We start from the raw sequence: 11,528 nt of genomic DNA, 5'->3' as shown, positions 1-11,528 counted from the left end.
GCCCAAAATCGCTGACTTGCCAACAGAGTCAAAAGAGGAGACATACGAACAGAAGAACAGACTGAAAGGCCCTGGATGAGCTGCGAGTCAAACAGCCTTACAGGAGGAAAGCCTTACGACGGGCATTGCGGAGTCTGAAACTAGAAAACGGCATTGAAACCAAAAGCTTTACATAATAAGGCATGTCACGATCCCACTATAATAAATAGAGTTGTATCCTTCACTTAAGCTCTCTGTAATTAGATCCTGTTAATTACCAATGAAGTGCCCTACAAATTCTGGCAGTTTTCTTAAGGACCCGCCTACGCAGGCGGTAGAGAGGAGCGAGGGGACCCCAAAGGCATGAGCACACCTAGAGAAAAGAGGGGTTTATCCAGATCCTGCACACACATAAGACGACTGTCTGAACCAAGTCTAGGCTTCATCCCAAAACAAACTGGCAGCTGAAGGAGGCTTTGAAAGCTCCTCAGAGCTCATTTGGCAATTTTTCAATTGTAAAGTAAAGGGCAAGAGAGTACAGGTTAAGAAAGAGGAAAGTCATAGTAGTAACTCCTTCCTTCTCCTGCAGATCAGTTGAAGATGTATAACCAGAGATAACCATTAAAACCAGTTTAGGCAGGAAAAAGACTATACATCAGCCCTGCTTGCTGTACAGACCTGCCCAGTCCTGCAATGCCCTCAGCCCGCGCTGGCGCCAAGCCAGCGGACCATGCCGACTGCAGAAACACGGTGCCCGCAAATGCGAAGGGCTTCTCAAAATGATCTCTACGCGCCTCCTCCACGCGAGGAGAGCGCTATGCTTTTAAAGGAACATAGTTTTAAGTTACTCCCTTGCATGCGAAGCCAAGAAAAACAGCCCGTTCATTACAGAAACAGTCACCGCTGTCGGGGCTGGCCCTCTCGCCGCAGTGGAGAACAGTAGGACAACCAAACCTTCAGGGCAAGCACAGGACCTTCAGAGAGGACCCACACATGGAAACGGTTGCTTGTTCTGCTCCCCGAGGGGCCTAAACACCCGCATCCCATGCACCGACGGGCTCTTAACGCGCAAGGATTTGCGTGCTTGACGGCTGTGTGACACCTACAGATTTCGCTTAGAAACCCTGTCACGTTTAACGCTTCTAGCCTGCCACTGCTCGGAAGCTTCGGCAAAGATGAATTCCCGTCACCAGCATTTCGAAAGCCTGGTCAGCTTCGCCAGCTGTCCCCAGCGGGAGAGGCCACCCGCGGAGGACAGACACACGGACAGCACTATCCGTCACAGGTCATCAGAACTTCACGTACAGAAAGCCTTGACACCTGCGCAACACAAGCTGCAATTTAAATGAGTTTGCCAGTCTCCGCAGAGCTCCCACAGCCAGGTCCAAGCCCCTCGCGCCCATGCCGGCAGGAGCCGCCGGCCAGCCCAGCAGCTTCGGGGATTTACCAAAGCCCAAGCGCCCAGGCGCTGGCTCAGCCCTCCCGGAGCTGCGCCGAGAGCCGGCTCCCGCTGCGCGGCAGGAAGAGCTCACCTTGCAGACCACAGGAAACGGCGCTCAGCTGACACGGCTGAGCTGCACCACGGTGACGTGAGGAGCATCACCAGGTCTGCAGCGAGCAGGCATGGAGGCAAGCGGGAAAACCCCTTTCCAGCACCTCCGCCTGCCGAATCGCTGCCTGAGTGGCCAGTCCCAGCCATGACGTCCGCGGGCCTCACCGTGGCATGCAGCCAGACCTCATTGTGGTGTGAGGCCAGACCGCAGCACGTGGCTGGACTTGCCACAGCACGTGGCTGGGACCTCATCATGGTGGGACCTCGCTGCCAGGACCTCGCCGCAGTGCGTGGCCAGACCCACCACAGAATGTGGTCAGGACCTCACCACCGTGGGACCCTGCTGCAGTGCATGGGCAGACCCACCACAGAGCATGGCCAGGACCTCACCATGGTGGGACCTCGCCGCACGCAGCACATGGCTAGACCCACCACAGCACATGACCAGGACCTGCCCATGGTGGGACCTCACCGGTCGGACCTCGCCACAGTGCATGGCCAGACCCGCTACAGCGCGTGGCCAGGACCTTGCCATGGTGGCACCTCACCGCAACGCGTGGCCAGGACCTTGCCATGGCCCTCTCGCCCACAGCCTGGAGCCGGGCAGTGCCTGCTGCCACCTCTCTTGGCAGCACCACAGAGATGCCACGAGCGTGCCCAAACTGCACAGCTGAAGCCTGAAATGGAGACAGGAAACAACCCACTGCTTCTGCAGCTGATCTCCTCGCCCTGCGCCGGCCACCTGCGGGGCCGCTGCCCTCCGCTCTCCGCTCTTTTGTCAAAGCCAAGGCTGGGGCGTTTTCCCCTTGCGAGGCTACTGGAAACATCTGACAAAACAGGAAACTGCCGAAGCCGCAAACTCCCGCTGCTCTTATCGCTTCGTACCCGAAACGCCCGAAGCCTGCTCGCCCCGCGGGGACAGCGGGGGGCTGCCGGGAGCGCCCATCCCTGTGGCGGCGGGGAGTGCTCTGGGGAGGCAGTGGGGAGTGCCCATCCCCGTGGCGGTGGGGAGCACACCGGGGGTGGCGGGGAGCGCTCCGGGGGGCAGTGGGGAGCGCCCGTCCCCGCGGCGGCGGGGAGCACACCGGGAGTCGCGGGGAGTGCTCTGGGGAGGCAGTGGGGAGCGCCCATCCCCGCGGCCTTGGGGAGCACACCGGGGGCAGTGGGGAGCGCCCATCCCCGTAGCGGCGGAAAGCACCCCAGGGGCGGCGGGGAGCACCCCGGGGGCAGCCGGGAGCGCCCATCCCCGCGGCGGCGGGGAGCACCCCGGGGGCAGCCGGGAGCGCCCATCCCCGCGGCGGCGGGGAGCACCCCGAAGCGCAGCCAGGACCCCGCACCGCGCCACCCCCGCGCCCGCCGCGGCCCCGCTCCCGGTGCCCGCGCTGCGCTCCGCGCTCAGCAGCCGCCGGGGCTCGTCGCCCGCAGCTGCTGCGGAAGAAACGCACGCGAAAAAGCGGCGGCACTTACAGCTCCGCGCAGCCTCCGCGCACGGCCCGGCCCGGCCCGGCCCGGCGCAGCGCAACCCGCCGCTCCGCGCGCCGCCCCCGCGCGCCCCCGCGCGCCGGCCCCGCGCGCCCCCGGCCCGGCGCCGCCGTAACCCCTGCGGCGCCGGAGCCGCCGCCAGCCGGGGCGGGAGCTGCCAGCCGCCCCCAGCGCCCGTTGCGAGCAGCGAGCGGGGTCCCGGGACGGCCCCGCGCCCCGCGGGACCCGCTCAGCACCGGTCCTCGGCGCTGCCTGCCTCCCCTGCAGCAAGAGAAGCCGGGGCAAATACTCCTGCCTAGACTGTTGCCAACGTGATTGCGTTATTTTACGTCTTAAAAGGGAAGCGAACAGCTGGCATCTGAGCCAAAAAAAAAAAAAAAATAGGTTTTGTTAATTTACATTGATCACTGATAATAACATAACAAAAAAACTTGCAATTAATTGATGCTGCTTCTCCAGAGAATTCCCAAGGAACAGTAACTACTCCTAAATGAAGAAGGACAAATATTTAATGAGATTGCAGGCACTCTTGTCAAACATTACATATTTGGCTCAAATTTGGATATTCTGCAACCAGGTTTAATTCAAAAAACTGTCCCGGGCTGTGGGTGGGCGCAAAAGGTGCTTCCCTGCAGGGAGTGGCGGCCCGAGCCCTCGGCCGGCACAGATCAGCATCGGCTCCGTGGGGCCGCGATTCCCGCCAGCGCCAGTCCCGGCCCTTCGCTCTCCCCACCGCGAGCTGCGGAGCGGGAGGGCTCGGGCGCCCCAGGAGCAGCACCCATGCACGCACACAGGTGCGCACCGCAGTATTTATTTCTAAAGCTCCCCTTTCCAGCGCCTGCGGCGCGCCCGAGCCGCGCCACGGCACGGGCAGCACTCGCAGAGCCCGCAGCATGCGATACGCCCTGAGCGCGGGCTGGAGGCTTCATTAAAACAAACACACGCTCCAGAACGGCTCAGCCGCCAGGTCAGTCCCCGAAGCAGTCCGTCCCTTTCCCTTCTGTTGGGTTGAGGCACGAGGACTAGCTTGCAGAAACAACCACAGAGGAAACGCAAGACAGAACAAAGGGAGAAAAACGGGTTTCAGCTTCCTGAAGACAACTGCCCTTCCTGGCTGCACAGCCTGGGGCAAGCATGCAGGCCATCAGGACCAGGGTCTTGCTTTAAGAGCCTTTGGCACGGGAACCCAAAGGAGGTCGGGAGGACGTGTCAGAGCGTCTCGCGGGTGCACAGGGGTGAGCTCGGAGGCGCCGTGTGCGAGGGCCGCCCCGAGCGAGCAGGGCTCACAACGGGCTCCCTGCTCCCACACGGGCTCGGACGAGCGCCCCGGAGAAATCTGCCACCCGCCGACAGACACCGCGGTGGGCCACGCGGCAGGGGTGCTTAGAAGCTACAAGTTACAAAGGAAATTGGACTTCACCTTGTGTGCTGATTACTGCTCAGTCTAAAGCCCCGTGAGATGCAACTACCAGTAAAATCAATGGAAAGACTTCAGAGGACTTTTATGGGATTTGGCTGAGACCCCACCTGTCCAAGAAAGAAAAAACAAAAAAAACAAAGTGGTATCAGTAAGTCACAGCGTTTAAAATGTTCACAAGCAAACACAATTTGGAAGAAGATTTCTGTAGAAGGAAGAAACCCATTGAGTTTCCCTACGCTACTACGCCTCATCAAAAATTAATGAGAAACACTGGTTGACTTTGAATTTCAATCGTAGCGAGGGTTACGGCAAGGAGGACACAGAACTGTCGTGGCAGTCGGACGAGGACAATGCCAACAGCAAAAAGTTGCCAGCCCCCGAGCGCCGGGGGCGTTCAGCAGGGCTCGAGGACGGCGCGAGCCCCCGGCGACAGCGTGCTGGAGCGCTGCATCGCTCCATGTCCCACGGGCCCAAGCAGCGCTTAAAAATTATGGCAATAACTCACCAATAATCGCTGTTTCATCTTTCAGACCATGTTTTAACTCAGTGGAAGAGCTTCAGTTACTCAACAGAAAGGTGCCAAAAATCTAAGTTCCCTAACACCCTCTCCGTGCAAAATCCTGCCACGAGCAGAATTGATAAGTATGGAAAATAGCCACTCACCGAAATAACAAAAGTCATGGCAAAAACGGGGGGGAGGCGAGGGCTTCACACCTCCGTGTTTCCCTTTAAGCAGGGACCCAAAGGTGCCCCGGGGAGCCAGCCCACGGCAGGGCACAAGAACAGAGGGGAAACGCGTGGGCCAGCGCTAACCCCAGGGAACATATTTGAGAAAGCTGTGGTTGTGCTGCGAATCAGGATGTCCATAAATATTCAATATTAGATACTTCATTGACACTATATATATATATATACACACATAAATAATTATAGCAACAAGCAGTTAGACTGTTTGGATGTTTTAAAACACTTAGTTCCCATTTGACAATAGACTCACTGCCCATTAGGGGGTTTTGATGTACTTTAAGGAGAAATTGGGCTACGAGTTGCATTTTCATTTCCAGTCAGGTTTACTTGCTGGTTTTTCACCCCCTACAACATGCTGGCGCGTTTGTGTGCCCGACACTACGGATACTCGGTTTTTATCAAAACTCTCCTGTTTCCACAGCTATTTTCCAGTCACCGTGAAAGCGCTTCTGTTCATGCTGAATTTGGTACACTCCTCCCCAAATCTTTCTGCAGGTGTCCGTGGGCGCAATATTTTGCTTCTCAACACCCAGGCCCTTTCTGCTGCCTCTGTGTTCGGGGAAAGGCTCTGCCATCAGGCTTCGCCCTGGCACCGGCCCCTTCCCCGCTGCAAAAGCAGCCGCTAAATCCTCTTTTCTGGGCACTTCACAGCGTCGCTAAGACATTCCTCCTTCTCAGCCCTCCTCTTTCTGCCGGCTGAGGTTTTAAAGAGTTAACGTGAGGAGCGAAGCCCTCAGACAGCCCCTTCTTGTCTCAAGGGCTGGGAACTTCTGCCTTCCCCAATGCGCCTCAGCAAATAAAGCCAACAGAGACTATGCAAATGGCTCTGCCCAACTGCACCGCGGGGCTGCCCGGCTGTTGGCAGGTCGCAGCATCACGCCACCCGCGGCAGCCTGTCAGCGGAAGGGATTTGCTTTTACATTATCAACCCTGCGACAGCGGCTGCAAATCCGGCCAGAGCAGGGCTGTTCTCAGTGCGGGACACGCAAATCCTTTCACGCAGGAGGAAACACCGACGGGGGCATCACGCCGAGCTGCAGCACGGAGGTTACTCGCGGCCGCTCACCCCGGCCCCGCGTCGCCCTTCCCGGTTGCCGGCTCGCTGCCGCGGACCGGAAGGCCAAGTACAAAAATGCCAATAACAATAGCCAATATGCCAACCAAAATGCCAATAATAATCATAGAAACACCAGATCACTGGCAGTGCTGTCGCCTCCCAAAAGCAAGGGGAGACCAGTGCGTATGTCTTACGGCAGCGCTGTGTAGAGTGTCACGGGGATAACTCACTAAATAATAATAAAATCAAATAAAACACCATCCAAATTACTTTCCAATGTTTTGGAGTACTTCAGACTCCTGGTTTAACTTGTGCAACCTTTTGAAACCAGCCAGCAGACTGCGGGAGATGAGGGCTGCTCTCCACGGTGGTATTCGGGTCATTTGGGCATAAAATTTCTGCAGAAAACAATCATTCTGGTGTAGATCATCTAGACTTGCTGCATAATCGTGTCAACCTAGAAATGAAGTGCACTGGATACACTAAGCAAAATACATTTCAAAATTTGAAGAGGGATTACAGTATCTCTGTCTTTTTTCTCCCTCATCGTGAAACAATCTCTAAATAGTGTCAGAACAATTTCCACCTTTTCTGCCTTAAACTGGTCTATGCAGGAATCTGCAAAAGAGACATTTAAATCGGTTGAATTCACACGTTTTGTTATTTCAGCCTTTTGTTATTTACTCACAGCTGTTGTTGTTTCAAATGCAAATTTGGCTCCCGATTCATTTAAAACAACAAAAGAATGATTTACGCCCTTTCTAGATACTTTTCAAAAGCAAAAAAAGTAAAATAGTTGAGTAACTTCAGTACCGGCTCCTGTGTAGACCAGCTCCCACTCACCTTAGAGAGAAAAAATAAGCGTAGTTCAGCAACAATTTCATTTGACCTCGCTGCTCGCCGGCGGGGCTCCAGGGAAGCCCGTCCGGTTTCGCGCAGTGCCACCTAGCAGCGACACACGACATGTCTAGCCGGGTTTCCCCACGCTCCAGCGTGGGCTGACAAACCACCCAACGCCTCGCGGGGGGCCGCAGCGCCGACCGTCCGCGTCTGCGCGTTGTTGCCAGACTAAAGCAGGGGTTTGCTTTGTTTGAATTTGCCAGCTAGGGACATGCTAGGACCCGAGGACAGGACGTCTCCCTCGTCCTTGGATCCAGTTCTTCCCCTCCTCCCCATCAGCATCTGTATCACTCTTTGATACAGCTGGTTTTAAAGATTTGCTAGCCCTAGGAAAGAAGTTGCTTATTGCTTTATGCATCGAGGTGCATATAGCTTTAACTTCTGTTATGTGGAGCCACTTGCAGAAGCGGGCCCACAGGAATAGAAGTAGAAGACAGAGTCGTGACATAAATCTGTTATTTGAACAAGAAATTAAGCAATATAAGTGGGAAGAACTGGTGGTGTTAGCAGAGACTGTTTCATGCACGTATACATGGAAGTATAGTGGGATGGCTATTCAGAAAATCCCTGAAGCAGCACAAATGCAAATGCAAAGAGAAAATGCTAGACTGAAAACATCTGCCTGAAAGGGACTGACTCTGCTTTACTTTTCCAAGTGATATCATGGCCTAGAAGTATTCGAATAATTTGGTAATCACATTCAGAGAGACCATCACCAGCCAGGCGAAACGCGCAGAGCCATGGGATGGGCTCAGCACCTCGAGAGCCTCCACGGGAGAGGAGGCCAGGCTCTCTCTGTCGGGAAGGAGATGCCCAGAGGAAAGCAAAGGGCTCAGCTGAAACACCATGCTGTGCAGCAGCAAGGAAGGTATAAGTCTGTCATAAATAAATCTGGGCTGAAGGTCAGATTTCAGAGCAAAAGTTTCTAGAACGACTTTTCAAAATAAAAGCATTTGTGGGGAAAAGCTGTTTACCAATGGGAGGTCTGCACATTCACCTAAGCACTAGAAGCAGTGACAGGTCACCACGGGGTCCCACCAGCCTCGGCTTATGCCACATGGCCCAGCTGGACGTGCCTCTCCGACAGAAGCAAAGAGCATGTGGCAAGCACCATTGGTCTGACAGCCTTGAAGACAACCATCCCTCTGTCTTCAAAGCCCATCCCCGAGAGCGGGGTGTCCAGGCAGAGCAGCACATTGTCCCCCTACATGTGGGACCCGGCTCGGAGCCCGTCCACCCTCCCGGTGCCACCACTGCCCTTGGCAGCAGGACAGTGGAGGCCTTCTTTGACTTTTGCCACTGAAAGAATGGCCTTACAAGCATAACCATCTCTAGATAGTTACTACTATGGATGATGAAGAAACTCTTCTCTGGGATTATCGTTTGCTAAGTGGTCCCCATGCGATAGTGGCCTGCACCAACTTGCTTAGCCGACCTCAGCGAGAAAAACCACAGAGCACAACCCAAGTACCTCTGGAGCCCGTTGACCTCACTGTAGCCAACCCATTACACACTGATTTGGCAGCATTACTTTGCACAGTGGAAACTGTTCACTGTCATTCACATGTGGCATCTCTGAGATTGTATCTACACCACAGCAGCCACAGAGTTGAGCAAATGGAAATGTGAACTGCATTCTTGCAGTACCATCATGCACAGATCTAGACAAGAAAACTTTTCCTCCCTTAATTGGGGGGTTTCCTAACTACATGGTGATTTCCACTGAATAGTACATTTTTTGACAAGTGACACTTCCTTCCTGTATTGCAAAGGAAAATAACTTGGACAAAATAAATCCATTTATCATCTTTTCACTTTTCTGAAAATGGTACGATACACAATGTGAAAGACTGAAAAACACCTAGCTGGCCAACAGGGTGGTTTGCTACCTTGGAAGTTTCAGGAACAGCACGTGCAACATTTGGGTTTTGTGAAGGGTTTTAGCAGTGACTGCTGTGAAGTTGCCCCACACTGAGCAGGAGGCTGCATTTTAGAGTCACTTTTCCAAAGCACCCACTTTACTCTGTAACTACATCACTGTTCACAAAACCTAAGGCGGCAAGTAAAGAGCAGGCGAAGCCTGGCAGAAGCCAGGGTAGCTCAGCAATCAGCCCCAGGGCCCCGCTTGCCTGGTTGCCTTCATGACTTTGAAACTCCCTTTACTGGCTAAAAATCCCCATTTCATTTCCCTCACTTACTGTTCTCATCAGTAGCCACCAAGTTTTCCCTAGCACAATCTCCAGTCCAAAGCTAAAATATTTATAATTTTCTTATATACCAAACATAAAAAAGCACATCAGCAAAGGCCTTCTGCTTTCTCTTCCTCCCTCGCTCTCTCCTGCTTCCATCCGAGCAGCCGGTCACCTTGGAGGCTCCATGACAATGTTTACGGTGAGAGAGGGGTTTGACACAGTAAGTGACCTGTCATCAATAAGTGCTGATAGCGCACTACAGCAATCAATGTGAGCCCATCAAAACATTACCCGTATCACACTGTACGGTAACAACGCTAAGTTCATCATAGTCTCCAGAAAAGGATTTGCTAAGCCTTTGAATCAGCACGTCTGGAAATAAAAGTCTCTGGAGAGACAGCCTTGGCTCACGGCAGCCTGCAGAAAAGCTCGGAAAAGAGTGTGAGGGCTCCCACTGTTAAGGTGGGGTTTTATGGATTTTACAGATATGTTTTTAGCATATTAACTCATATCTTAAAGCCACACCCTCTATAGCACGCCTTACTACAGCACGTTCAACTAGGCTACAACCTAGGTGCAACTGAACGGCTGGAACTCTTTGATTTCTTGCCCAAGACACAAACAGAAGTAATGGAATAATTTAATTGCTTATGCTGATCCATCACAAAAGGAACACATGTGGAACACTTAAAAATAAGTTATATTAATAGATGCTCTTCCTTCTTGTCCCTTTCTAATAAGAAGGTGCATGATGACGTTGATTGTTTTGTTTGGGTCTGTAGGAAGAAATGATCCAACAAAGTCAGGAAGAAAGCCTTGTGGAAAGAGCTGCCCTTGATGGCTGGGCAGCCTATCAAGAGGTAAGCACTCCCATATTGCATTTTACCTACCAGCAACTCTTAAGTCTTGTGCAGACTTGGCTGTGGTCAGCTAAAAGTTTTCCAGATGCTGGTTGAAACTGTGCAGCAATAAAGAGATGCAGATATTTCTCTCAAAGAGTTAACAGAAATGCGATGATGAGGAAAGGTTTAAGCCCTGCAGTGTTCGGTGCTCTGCAGTGTTTGGTGATGTCAGAAAAATGACAATTATACTGCTACTGATGTAATGTTGTATTTCTGTGTTCCTGGCTTGCACCCAAGTCAGCTTTTCTATTTCAGTGGGTATTCAGTTAATTCAGTTTACCATCTGTCTTCAAAGCTTTTCTCCCCTTTTCATTACTTGAATATATATGTAGTATCGATAGTAGAGGGAAGACAATCAAATATACGTCTCAATTAGTCTAGAGCACCAGAGAAAAATTGGTATGTGCTATCTTTCCCTCCAAGCAAACAGGGAAATCCAAATACATCTGCTCTTTCTTTTTGATGGTATCGAGCAGTCATTTAAATGGAAAGTAATAGAGGGATGGAGAATAAAAGCAATTAAATATCCCTCATCAAACAACACAGGTTTTCCCTCTTGTGCAGCAGCCAGTACTTCATGGTTTGGTCTGAGCAACTTTGGGTGTCTGCTCAAGTCCACACAAAGTTCACCAGGAGATATTTCTCATCCAGGGACCAAAACTTCAGGGCATCATCAAGGACTCCTGCGTCACAGCATGAGAACCAGATTTAGATGTGTGAATGCAGAAATTTGTTGCAATATCAGATTAACCTCTGCAGATATGCACTGGAAAATGTTTTGAGCTGTGCTGACACTGGTGGGGAGAAGGATACAACTCCGCCACAGCTAAACATGAGATGTTTCCAGCCTCCTCCTTGGGCGAGCCAGCAGGGTTTGGAGTAATGTGGAGTGCTCTGGTGAGCCCCCTCTCAGCCCTTCCTCAAAGGCACAGGCACATGTCTGCCTGCAACCCACCACCGAGCACGGTGGAGGGATGCCAAGCCCATGGCATGCCCCGCTCCCAGCGGTGGGCTCCTCCAGCTGCACGCTGGCGCCCGGGCGCCCTGGCCAAGGGGAGCTCCAGCGGGTGCCCGACCCAGCACTGCCTGTGTTGCACTGCTATGGAAATCAGTACACTTCAGCCAAACTAGACCTATGGATGGATCCCGCTAGCTCTTTTGGTTACTAAACCCAGTCTATGCACACAATAGACTATTCAGGCAACAGAGCTTGTCTGCATGTTAGGAAGTAACCAGCTTTCCTTCCTCTGACTTTTATCATAATTGCTTTTAAGGTGACTGGAGCTCCGCTAGATAA

At 52.9% G+C, this 11,528-nt stretch overlaps 1 protein-coding gene across 13 annotated transcripts in view; it reads right to left on the bottom strand.

The window, feature by feature from the left end:
- ACSL6 (acyl-CoA synthetase long chain family member 6) overlaps positions 1–11,528 on the bottom strand; it is a 56,516-nt gene that overhangs the window by 42,735 nt on the left and 2,253 nt on the right. For 2 of the 13 annotated variants that reach the window (XM_068959366.1, XM_068959372.1), the window contains exon 2: positions 4,434–4,540. The exons of 6 other annotated variants lie outside the window; for them this stretch is intronic. The gene's annotated coding sequence lies outside the window, so the exon portion shown is untranslated. Of the gene's footprint in view, positions 1–2,998; positions 3,088–4,433; positions 4,541–11,528 lie in introns of those variants that run through there. 5 more of the 13 variants (XM_068959365.1, XM_068959364.1, XM_068959371.1 and 2 more) reach the window with 3 other exon arrangements.

The sequence above is a fragment of the Struthio camelus genome, chromosome 13 (genome assembly GCF_040807025.1).
Source record: "Struthio camelus isolate bStrCam1 chromosome 13, bStrCam1.hap1, whole genome shotgun sequence".
Classification (NCBI taxonomy): Eukaryota; Metazoa; Chordata; class Aves; order Struthioniformes; family Struthionidae; genus Struthio; species Struthio camelus.
The sequence above is the reverse complement of the archived record's forward strand: the minus strand, read 5'-3'. Positions and strand labels throughout refer to the sequence as shown.